This window comes from Pristiophorus japonicus, chromosome 8, assembly GCF_044704955.1.
Source record: "Pristiophorus japonicus isolate sPriJap1 chromosome 8, sPriJap1.hap1, whole genome shotgun sequence".
Taxonomy (NCBI): domain Eukaryota; kingdom Metazoa; phylum Chordata; class Chondrichthyes; family Pristiophoridae; genus Pristiophorus; species Pristiophorus japonicus.
In genome coordinates, this window is record NC_091984.1 from 4,043,696 (window position 1) to 4,055,833 (window position 12,138).

At 47.1% G+C, this 12,138-nt stretch overlaps 1 non-coding gene across 1 annotated transcript; it reads right to left on the reverse strand.

Annotated features, from left to right (window-relative positions):
* Positions 1-4,270: 4,270 nt before the first annotated feature.
* Positions 4,271-4,342, reverse strand: trnag-ucc (transfer RNA glycine (anticodon UCC)). The gene has a single exon. It is a non-coding gene; the product is annotated as a tRNA-Gly (tRNA).
* Positions 4,343-12,138: the final 7,796 nt, after the last annotated feature.

Below are 12,138 nucleotides of genomic sequence, written 5' to 3' on the forward strand. Positions count from 1 at the left end.
GCTTTGGTTTATTAAAAAAATAGCAGAGAAAGCTGCATTCAGCACAGCAAGCGGGCTATAGGGTTTCAGAAAACCGGTCCTTCATTAGCACAGTGTTTGAAAGGTTTTGGCCAGATACAAAGGACGCAAGTATGATTAATGAAAGACAGCGGGCTCATCCATATTGCCATCCACAGTTAGCCCTTTGCCCCATGCATGCGATGGGAAGTATGAAGGACATCTGTTTGCAGTGACACTCTGACAAAACCCCCTCGAGAGTCTTCGGGATTGGCAAGCTCACCATGTGTGTGCGTACACACTAGATTGGCAATTTTGGATGTAGCTATCGAGAGTTCAGCTATTATCCTGAACATATGCCCTTTTCAAGCTGCATCAAGGAGTGTGCATCACACTGATAGTGCGTATTATCTGCTTTTTTTTTCCCCGCCTTTTCTTTTTCATGTTCCCTCCGTTATGAGCAGTCTTTCCGAAATAACATTTGTCGGTGGTCTTGACAATGTATCAGTAGCAAAGATTCCCGACCCTGCTTTGGGAATGGTTTCGGGTTTGGGGCAGTGCTGTGGAGCAGAAGAGCTCTACTGTAGCAGAGAAGAATTTGTGTTTTGTCTCTGAAATTCCTCGCATAGGGATTTAATTTAGGCTGAAAGTTAACTGCAGCCCATATGCTAACTGTCCTTAAGGTGGGGTAAATTTCGATTCATTTTAGGCCATGGCCCAAAAAACTACTTCAGCTCGAAAAATTAGGGCCGATTTTCCTGAATGCACGCTCTGGGCTCGGATTCTCACTGTCCGGGAGCACATCACGTGAAATCGTGCAGTACTGAGGGAGCACTGCACTGCCAGAGGGCAGTACTGAGGGAGCACTGTACTGCCGGAGGGGCAGTACTGAGGGAACTCTGCACTGCCGGGCGGACATTACTGAAGGAGTGCTGCACTGTCAGAGGGACATTACTGAGGGAGTGCTGCACTGTCGGAGGGGCAGTACAGAAGGAGTGCTGCACTGTCGGAGGGGCAGTACTGAGGGAGCGCTGCACTGTCGGAGGGGCAGTACCGAGGGAGTGCTGCATTGTCGGAGGGGCAGTACTGAGGGAGTGCTGCACTGTCGGAGGGGCAGTATTGAGGGAGTGCTGCACTGTTGGAGGGGCAGTACAGAAGGAGTGCTGCACTGTCGGAGGGCAGTACTGAGGGAGCGCTGCACTGTCGGAGGTGTGGTCTTTCTGATAAGACATTAAACCGAGACCCCGTCTGCCCTCTCACGATTTCGAAGAAGAGATGGGGAGTTCTCCCCTATGTTCTGGGGCCAATATTGATCCCTCAACCAATGTCACTAAAATCAGATGATCTGGTCATTAACATATTGTTGTTTGTGGGAGCTTGCTGTGCGCAAATTGGCTGCCGCATTTCCCTACATTACAATAGTGACTGCACTTTAAAAAAATTACTTCATTCGCTGTATCTTTCTCATCTATATGTTGCCCCTTGGCGATATCATCTGGAAACACAGCGTCAGTTTCCACATGTATGCTGACGACACCCAGCTCTACCTCACCACCACTTCTCTCGACTCCTCCACGGAGACAAAAGCAAAAGACAGAAAGGAGATGAGTAAAAGTGGAGGGCAGAGAAACCCAAGGCAAAAAACAAAAAGGGCCATTGAATATAAAGGGGCTGCAGGAGGGGTCAAAACTAGAAATCATGGTTTAAAAACTAGGATTAAAACATTCTACCAAAACGCACGCAGCATTCGAAATAAAGTAAATGAGTTGACGGCACAAATCATTACAAATGGGTATGATTTGGTGGCCATTACAGAAACATCGTTGCAGGGTGGCCAGGACTGGGAACTAAACATACAGGGGTATCTGACGATTCGGAAAGATAGACAAGAAGGAAAAGGAGGTGGGGTAGTTCTGTTAATAAAGGATGATATCAGGCCAGTTGTGAGAGACGATATTGGCTCTAATGAACAAAATGTTGAATCATTGTGGGTAGAGATTAGAGATAGTAAGGGCAAAAAGTCAATGGTGGGCATAGTTTATAGGCCCCCAAATGGTGGGATGGGCAATAATCAAGGGAATAATGGAGACATGTGAAAAAGGAACGGCAGTAGTCATGGGGGATTTTAACCTACATATCGATTGGTCAACTCAAATCGCACGGGGTAGCCTGGAGGAGGAATTCATAGAATGCTTACGGGATTGTTTCTTAGAACAGTATGTAACAGAACCTACAAGGGAGCAAGCGATCTTTGATCTGGTCCTGTGTAATGCGACAAGAATAATAAATGATCTCCTAGTAAAAGATCCTCTTGGAATGAGTGATCACAGTATGGTTGAATTTGTAATACAGATTGAGGGTGAGGAAGTTGTGTCAGAAACGAGCGTACTATGCTTAAACAAAGGGGACTACAGTGGGATGAGGGCAGAGTTGGCTAAAGTAGACTGGAAACACAGACTAAACGGTGGCACAATTGAGGAACAGTGGAGGACTTTTAAGGAGCTCTTTCATAGTGCGCAACAAAAATATATTCCAGTGAAAAAGAAGGGTGGTAAGAGAAGGGATAACCAGCCGTGGATAACCAAGGAAATAAAGGAGAGTATCAAATCAAAGACCAATGCGTATAAGGTGGCCAAGGTTAGTGGGAAACTAGAAGATTGGGAAAATTTTAAACAACAGCAAAGAATGACTAAAAAAGCAATAAAGAAAGGAAAGATAGGTTACGAAGGTAAACTTGCGCAAAACATAAAAACAGATAGTAAAAGCTTTTACAGATATATAAAACGGAAAAGAATGACTAAAGTAAATGTTGGTCCCTAGAAGATGAGAAGGGGGATTTAATAATGGGAAATGTGGAAATGGCTGAGACTTTAAACAATTATTTTGCTTTGGTCTTCACAGTGGAAGACACAAAAACCATGCCAAAAATTGCTGGTCATAGGAATGTGGGAAGGGAGGACCTTGAGACAATCACTATCACTAGGTGAGTAGTGCTGGACAGGCTAATAGGACTCAAGGTAGACAAGTCCCCTGGTCCTGATGAAATGCATCCCAGGGTATTAAAAGAGATGGCGGAAGTTATAGCAGATGCATTCGTTATAATCTACAAAAATTCTCTAGACTCTGGGGAGGTACCATCGGATTGGAAAGCAGCTAATGTAACGCCTTTGTTTAAAAAAGGGAGCAGACAAAAGGTAGGTAACTATAGGTCGGTTAGTTTAACATCTGTAGTGGGGAAAATGCTTGAAACTATCATTAAGGAAGAAATAGCAGGTCATCTAGTGCAATCATGCAGACGCAACATGGATTCATGAAGGGGAAATCATGTTTAACTAATTTACTGGAATTCTTTGAGGATATAATGAGCATGGTAGATAGAGGTGTACCGATGGATGTGGTTTATTTAGATTTCCAAAAGGCATTCGATAAGGTGCCACACAAAAGGTTACTGCAGAAGATAAAGATACGCGGAGTCAGAGGAAATGTATTCGCATGGATAGAGAATTGGCTGACGAACAGAAAGCAGAGAGTCGGGATAAATGGGTCCTTTTCAGGTTGGAAATCGGTGGTTAGTGGTGTGCCACAGGGATCAGTGCTGGGACCACAACTGTTTACAATATACATAGATGACCTGGAAGAGGGGACAGAGTGTAGTGTAACAAAATTTGCAGATGACACAAAGATTAGTAGGAAAGCGGGTTGTGTAGAGAATACAGACAGGCTGCAAAGAGATTTGGATAGGTTAAGCGAATGGGCTAAGGTTTGGCAGATGGAATACAATGTCGGAAAGTGTGAGGTCATCCACTTTGGGAAAAAAACAGTAAAAGGGAATATTATTTGAATGGGGAGAAATTACAACATGCTGAAGTGCAGAGGGACCTGGGGTCCTTGTGCATGAAACTCTTTTTGGAGTTTACCTGCAAAACATAAACATTAAAACCATGCCACCCGCCTGGGTGACACAGCAGACATTTTCAAGGCCCCTTTTTTTTCTTTTTTTTTTGGGGCGCTAAAATCAAATTTTTCCAGTGCCCCCTATAAAAGGGGAGGGGGACACTAAAAGCACCGGCAATGAAAACAAATTAAACTTTAAAACGTAAAATCAAATTAAAATTTGGTTGCCGGGCGTGATGATGCACTCCAGTCCCTCCGGTGCCCACCTCTCGCGGAAGGCCGCGAGCGTACCGGTGGACACCGCGTAATGCTGCTGTTATCACTGCTTGCAAGCAGAGTCATCAGACATTCATTTCCTCTTCAAGTTGAAATTGACAAATGTGATGGCTGGGAATCGAACCCAGGTCAACTGCTTGGAAGGCAACCATGCTTACCACTGCATCACCATCCCAAAAAGTTAGTTTGCAGGTGCAGCAGGTAATCAGGAAGGCGAATGGAATGTTGGCCTTCATTGCGAGAGGGATGGAGTACAAAAGCAGGGAGGTGTTGCTGCAACTGTACAGGGTATTGGTGAGGCCGCACCTGGAGTACTGCATGCAGTTTTGGTCACCTTACTTAAGGAAGGATATACTAGCTTTGGAGGGGGTACAGAGACGATTCACTAGGCTGATTCCGGAGATGAGGGGGTTACCTTATGATGATAGATTGAGTAAACTGGGTCTTTACTCGTTGGAGTTCAGAAGGATGAGGGGGTGATCTTATAGAAACATTTAAAATCATGAAAGGGATAGACAAGATAGAGGCGGAGTGGTTGTTTCCACTGGTCGGGGAGACTCGAACTAGGGGGCACAGCCTCAAAATACGGGGGAGCCAATTTAAAACCGAGTTGAGAAGGAATTTCTTCTCCCAGAGGGTTGTGAATCTGTGGAATTCTCTGCCCAAGGAAGCAGTTGAAGCTAGCTCATTGAATGTTTTCAAGTCACAGATAGATAGATTTTTAACCAATAAGGGAATTAAGGGTTACGGGGAGCGGGCGGGTAAGTGGAGCTGAGTCCATGGCCAGATCAGCCATGATCTTGTTGAATGGCGGAGCAGGCTCGAGGGGCTAGATGGCCTACTCCTGTTCCTAATTCTTATGCTTGTCTGACATTCAGTTCTGGATGAGCAGAAATTTTCTCCAATTAAATATTGGGAAGACCGAAGCCATTGTCTTTGGTCCCCGTCACAAACTGCGTTCCCTAACCACTGACTCCATCCCTCTCCCTTGCATCAATCTGAGGGTGAACAAGACTGTTTGCAACCTAGGCATCATTTTTGACCCTGAAATGAGTTTACGGCCACACATCCGCGGCATGACGAAGACCGCCTATTTCCACCTGCATGACATCGCCCGCCTCCACCCCTGCCTCAGCTCTTCCGCTGCTGAAACCCTCATCCATGCCTTTGTTACCTCTAAACTTAACTACTCCAACTCACTCCTGGCTGGCCTCCCACATTCTACCCTACGTAAACTTGAGGTCAACCAAAATCCAGCAGCCTGTGACCTAACTCATACTAAGTCACGACCTCCCATCACCCCTGTGCTCGCTGACCTACATTGGCTTCCAGTTAAACAATGCCTCGATTTCAAATTTTTCTTCCTTGTTTAAAAATTCCTCCAAGGCCTCGCCCCTCCCTATCTCTGCAATCTAGTTCAGCCTCACAGCCCCACAAGATGTCTGCGCTCCTCAAATTCTGCCCTCTTGAGCATCCCTGATTATAATCACTCGGTGGCCGTGCCTTCAGCTGCCTGGGCCCCAAGCTCTGGAACTCCCTCCCTAAACCTCTCCACCTCTCTACCTCTCTTTCCTCCTTTAAGATGCAGCTTAAAACCGACCTCTTTCACCAAGCTTTTGGTCACCTGCTGTAATTTCTTCTTATGTGGCTCGGTGTCAAATTTATCTGTTTTGTCTTATAACACCGCTGTGAACCTTGGGACGTTTTACTACGTTAAAGGTGGATATATAAATAAAATTTATGGTGTTGTAAAGCACTTTGGGATGTCCTGAGGTAATGAAAGGTGCTATATAAATGTAAACTTCTTCCTCTTTCAACACTATAGAGTTTGGCAGTGCCATGCATCTGTAGCTTGACAGGTCCATGGCCTTGTGTGTGAATACAGAACAGCGTTGATCATGTGCACATCGCCATTTATACTCCGGCTTCCCCCTTTATCCATGGAAAGAATTCCCGTTTTAAAAAATTCATTCTAGGGATTTGGGCGTCGCTGGCAAGGCCGGCATTTATTGCCCATCCTTAATTGCCCCTTGAGAAGGTGGTGGTGAGCCGCCTTCTTGAACCGCTGCAGTCCGTGTGGTGAAGGTGCTCCCACAGTGCTGTTAATGGGTGGAGTTTCAGGAATTTCACCCAGCGACGATGAAGAAACAGCCAATATATTTCCATGTCGGGATGGTGTGTGATGGAGGAGAATGTGGAGGTGGTGGTGTTCCCATGCACCTGCTGCCCTTGTCCTTCTAGGTTGTGGGTTTGGGAGGTGCTGCTGAAGAAGCCTTGGTGAGATGCTGCAGTGCCTCTGGTAGAGTTACTGCAATGAATCTAAAAAATCCCACGGCACTATTTCGAAGAAGAGCACAGGAGTTCTTCCTGGCGACCCGGCCACTATTTTTTCTTCGATCAACATCACAAAAAAAAACAGATTATTTGATCATTATCAAAACGGCAGTGATCCTTGTACTGAACCCTGGGAGACTCCACGGTATACCTCCTCCCAGTCCGGAAATAAAACCATTCACTCCAACTCTGCTTTCTACCCCTTTGCCAATGTTGTATCCATTCTGTTCCTGTCCCTTTTAGCCATTGGGCTTCAATTGTATTAACAACAATGGTCCCAGGGATGAGGGACTTCAGTGACGTGGATAGACTGGAGAAGCTGGGGTTGTTCTCCTTGGAGCAGAGAAGGTTGAGAGGAGATTTGATCTAGGTGTTCAAAATCATGAGGGGTCTGGACAGAGTAGATCGAGAGAAACTGTTCCCATTGGGGGAAGAGTCGAGAACCAGAGGACACAGATTTAAGGCGATTGGCAGAAGAACCAAAGGCGACATGAGGAAAATCCTTTTTTATGCAGCGAGTGGTTAGGATCTGGAATGCGCTGCCTGAGAGGGTGGTGGAGGCAGACTCAATCGTGGCTTTCAAAAAGGAGTTGGCTAAGTATCTGAAGGAAAAAGAAATTGCTGAGCTACGGGGAACGGGCAGGGAGTGGGACCAGCTGAAAGTTGGCACGGGCTTGTGCTATAAACCAAGGGAGAGAGGGCGGGAGCAAGATATGGCAGGTGCGAAGGGAGGGAATGCCAGAGTGCAGGGCTACGATAATTGTGGGGAGAAGGAGGTCATACAATATCTGCAGCACATATGGGATGAAAGTTGGGAATTTGTTCAAATCTGACGCTGTACGTACTGTCGGAGCGCCGCACTGTCGGAGGGGCAGTACTGAGGGAGCGCCGCACTGTCGGAGGGGCAGTACTGAGAGAGTGCTGCACTGTCGGAGGGGCAGTACAGAGGAAGTGCTGCACTGTTGGAGGGGCAGTACTGAGGGAGTGCTGCACAGTCGGAGGGGCAGTACTGAGGGAGCGCCGCACTGTCGAGGGGCAGTACTGAGGGAGAGCTGCACTGTTGGAGCGGCAGTACTGAGGGAGTGCTGCACTGTCGGAGGGGCAGTAGTGAGGGAATGATGCACAGTCGGAGGGGCAGTACTGAGGGAGTGCTGCACTGTCGGAGGGGCAGTACTGAGGGAGCACTGCACTGTTGGAGGGGCAGTACTGAGGGAGCGCTGCACTGTCGGAGTTGCCGTCTTTGGAATGAGACGTTAAACCGAGGCCCCGTCTGCTCTCTCAGGCGGGATGTAAAAGATCCCATGGCACTATTTAGAAGAAGAGCAGGGGAGTTATCCCATGGTGTCTTGGCCAGTATTTATCCCTCAACCAAAATAACAAAAGCAGATGATCTGGTCATTATCACATTGCTGTTTGTGGGAGCTTGCTGTGCGCAAATTGGCTGCAGCGTTTCCCACATTACAATAGCGACTACACTCCAAAAGTATTTCATTGGCTGTAAAGCGCTTTGAGTTGTCCGGTGGTCATGAAAGGCGCTATTTAAATGCAAGTCTTTCTTTTTATCTGATGTGGCCTGGGGAAGTTGCTGACGGTGAAAGAGTCGACGTATGAGAGCATGTTGCTGAAGAGTCCACATCTTACATACAGGCAACACCCATATATATCACAGACTTCAAATATAAATTGCACATTTCCCCTGTGCAAGTAGCAGTCCCATATGCCGCACATGTGTTTTGCCTACCAGCCTCAGCTTGTAGACAATGCGCAGTGCTCCTCTGATCTTGCTTGAATGCATCTGAAGACATTTTGGCATCGAGTGCAGAAGGACAAACATTCCAGCCAAATATCAGGAATCACACACATTCATTGCTGATTACACCAGCCGCAAAAAGCTCTTAACTCATCGTCACATGTTTGTGCGAGTGTGTAGCTTGGGGAGAAAATATAGCAGTCGAGTATTGCCGTGTCACACTGGACCGCAGGGGGTAAAACCACCAGGGACCTGTGTCCAAGAGGCTGGGCTCTGTGAATTGGCAACTCCATATTCTAGCCCTGCTCCCAAGCGACACTGCACTTTGAACCTAGCTCGCTGGTGGAAGGGCAGCAGTACGGGATTTGTGCAGTAGTCACATCTTCCATTGTGATTCATTTTCGACAAATCAAAATATTCCAATCTGTTCCTGTCAAGTATTTTTCCGTGTAGTTAAAAGTCTTTATCAACAGCGCAACTCAGACTGCAACCGTATAACCCATATCACCTGGCTTTCAGATGAGATAAGGCTCCCGTCTTCTCTCTCAGCTGGATGTAAAAGATCTTATGGCACTTGTTATGTATGTAAATTTTACTAGTGTGTAATACTTGCCACCAGGGAGCGCAGCTGTGGGAGACCCCAGCGTCACCTGCACACCCTGGGCAAGCAGGTATAAAATGCAGTCTACCATGCTGCTTCCTCACTCTGGAGTTACATTAAAGAGACCAAGGTCACAACAGTTTGAGCTTACAGCACACAGTCTTGTGGAGTTATTCTGAATACAACAATTGGCGACGAGTAACAGATCACGAACTTTCACGCGGTTATGGCTGCCATTGGTATTCTTGAGAGATTTGTTGAGAGTGATGATCGGGAAGCCTTCGTTGAGTATCTTGACCAGTACTTCACGGCCAACGAGCTGGATACGGAAGAGACCGCGGTCAAGCGCAGGGCGATTCTCCTCACCGTTTGTGGGTCCACGATATATGGCCTCATCAGGCATCTGCTAGCACCGATGAAACCAACGGAGAAGACAAATGCAGAGTTGTGCACTCTGGTTCAGGAACACCTCAAGCCAAAGGAGAGCATCTTAATGGCCAGATATCGCTTTTACACGCACCATTGCTCTGAGGGCCAGAACGTGGCGAGCTATGTCGCCGACCTATGACGCCTCGCGGGACTATGCGTATTTGCTGGATTTTTGGGGGAAATGTTATGGGATTTTTTTCATGCTTGGAATCGGCCACGAGGTCATTCTTCGCAAACTGCTGTCTGCCGAATTCCTAGATCTGAGCAAGGCCATCACGATAGCCCAGGCTTTCATGTCCACGAACAATAACACTACATAGATATCTTTGCAGCATCGAAGCTCACCGGCAAGTACTGTGCCTAAAATAATGCCTTCAGCAGGCAGAACTGTACATGGCAGGGCCTACACGCCTGCAGAGGCCGGACCTAGGATGACTCAGAGTCCGCCGTGGGACGTGAATGCGAATCCATTAACACCATGTTGGTGCTGCAGGGTAATCATCGAGCCCATCAATGTTGATTCAAGCACTACGTGTGCAAGGGCTGTGGAACAATGGGGCACCTCCAGCGAATGTGCAGATGTGCTGCGATTCACCACATGGCAGAGTTGACAGAAGATGACCGATCCGGCGTGGATCACGCTGAGCGAGTAGGAGAGGCAACTCAACCCGAGGCTGAAGAGGAAGTGTATGGGGTACACACCTTCACCACCAAAAGCCCTCCGATAATGTTAAAAGTCAAATTAAACGGCATTCCAGTTTCCATGGAATGGGGCGAGTCAGTCAATTATGAGCCAGAAAGCTTTTGAGAAACTGTGGGGCAACAAGGCACAAAGGCCAAAACTAAGCCCGGATGACACCATAGAAACATAGAAATATAGAAAATAGGTGCAGGAGTAGGCCATTCGGCCCTTCGAGCCTGCACCACCATTCAATGAGTTCATGGCTGAACATGCAACTTCAGTACCCCATTCCTGCTTTCTCGCCATACCCCTTGATCCCCCTAGTAATAAGGACTACATCTAACTCCTTTTTGAATATATTTAGTGCATTGGCCTCAACAACTTTCTGTGGTAGAGAATTCCACAGGTTCATCACTCTCTGGGTGAAGAAGTTTCTCCTCATCTCGGTCCTAAATGGCTTACCCCTTATCCTTAGACTGTGACCCCTGGTTCTGGACTTCCCCAACATTGGGAACATTCTTCCTGCATCTAACCTGTCTAAACCTGTCAGAATTTTAAACGTTTCTATGAGGTCCCCTCTCATTCTTCTGAACTCCAGTGAATACAAGCCCAGTTGATCCAGTCTTTCTTGATATGTCAGTCCCGCCATCCCGGGAATCAGTCTGGTGAACCTTCGCTGCACTCCCTCAACAGCAAGAATGTCCTTCCTCAAGTTAGGAGACCAAAACTGTACACAATACTCCAGGTGTGCTGCGCACTTACACCAAAGAGCTCATACCAATCATTGGCAATGCAGCAGTGAAGGTATCGTATGATGGAACTGCATGATTTAGCACTATGGATTGTACCAGGTGATGTCCCAATGTTGTTCGGCAGAAGCTGGCTAGGAAAGATCCGATGGAACTGGGACGACATCAAAGCACTGTCTTCGGTGGATGATGCCTCATGCGCCCAAGTGCTAAACAAATTCCCATCGTTATTTGAGCCAGGCATTGGCAACTTCACAGACACCAAAGTGCAGATCCATCCAGTCCCTGATGCATGACCCGTTCATCACAAGGCGGTTCCATATATAATTCGAGAGAAAGTCGATATCGAGCTTCAACGAGAGGGGATCATATCATCAGTTGAGTTCAATGAATGGGCCAGTCCAATTGTTCTGGTGTTGAAAAGCGATGGGATGGTCGGAATCTGCGGGAATTACAAGGTAACGACCAACTGAGTCTCGTTACAGGACCTGTACCCACTACCCAAAGCGGATGACCTGTTCGCAATGCAGCAGGAGAGAAGTTGTTCACCAAGCTGGATCTAACCTCTGCCTACATGACACAGGAGCTGGCTGGACCTTCGAAAAAATTGGCGTGCATCAACACGCGCAAAGGACTGTTCATATACCACAGATGCCCCTTTGGGATTCGTTCGGCAGTGGCCATCTCCCAGAGGAACATGGAGAGTCTGCTGAAATCGGTTCCGCGAATCGTGGTGTTTCAAGACGACATCCTGATCACCGGTTGCAGCACCACCGAACACTTGCACAACCTGGAAGAGGTTCCAGAGCAACTTGACAGAGTGAGACTCAGACTGAAACACTCCAAGTGTGTTTTCCTGGCGCCACACGTCAAATTTCTGGGGAGAAAGACTGCGGCGGCCGTCAAGAATGCACCCAGACCACAGAATGTGACGGAGCTGCGTTCGTTCCTGAGACTCCTCAACTATTTTGGTAATTTTGCTGGAACCCTTGAATTTATTGCTACGCAAGGGTGATGAGTTGGTTTGGGGTAAATCTCAAGAGACTGCCTTTAATAAGGTCAGAAACCTGCTATGTTCTAACAAGTTATTTGTATTGTATGACCCGTGTAAACGTCTAGTACTAGCTTGTGATGCATCTTCGTACAGGATCGGTTGTGTGTTACAGCAAACCAATGTGTCAGGCAAACTGCAACCGGTTGCATATGCATCCAGAAGTTTATCTAAGGCTGAAAGAGCCTACAGTATGGTTGAGAAAGAAGCATTAGCATGTGTATATGGGATTAAGAAAATGCACCAATACCTATTTGGACTCCGGTTCGAGCTCGAAACCGACCACAAGCCGCTCATTTCGTTGTTTTCAGAAAGCAAAGGTATTAACACCAGTGCTTCATCCTGTATCCAAAGATGGGCACTGACATTATCTGT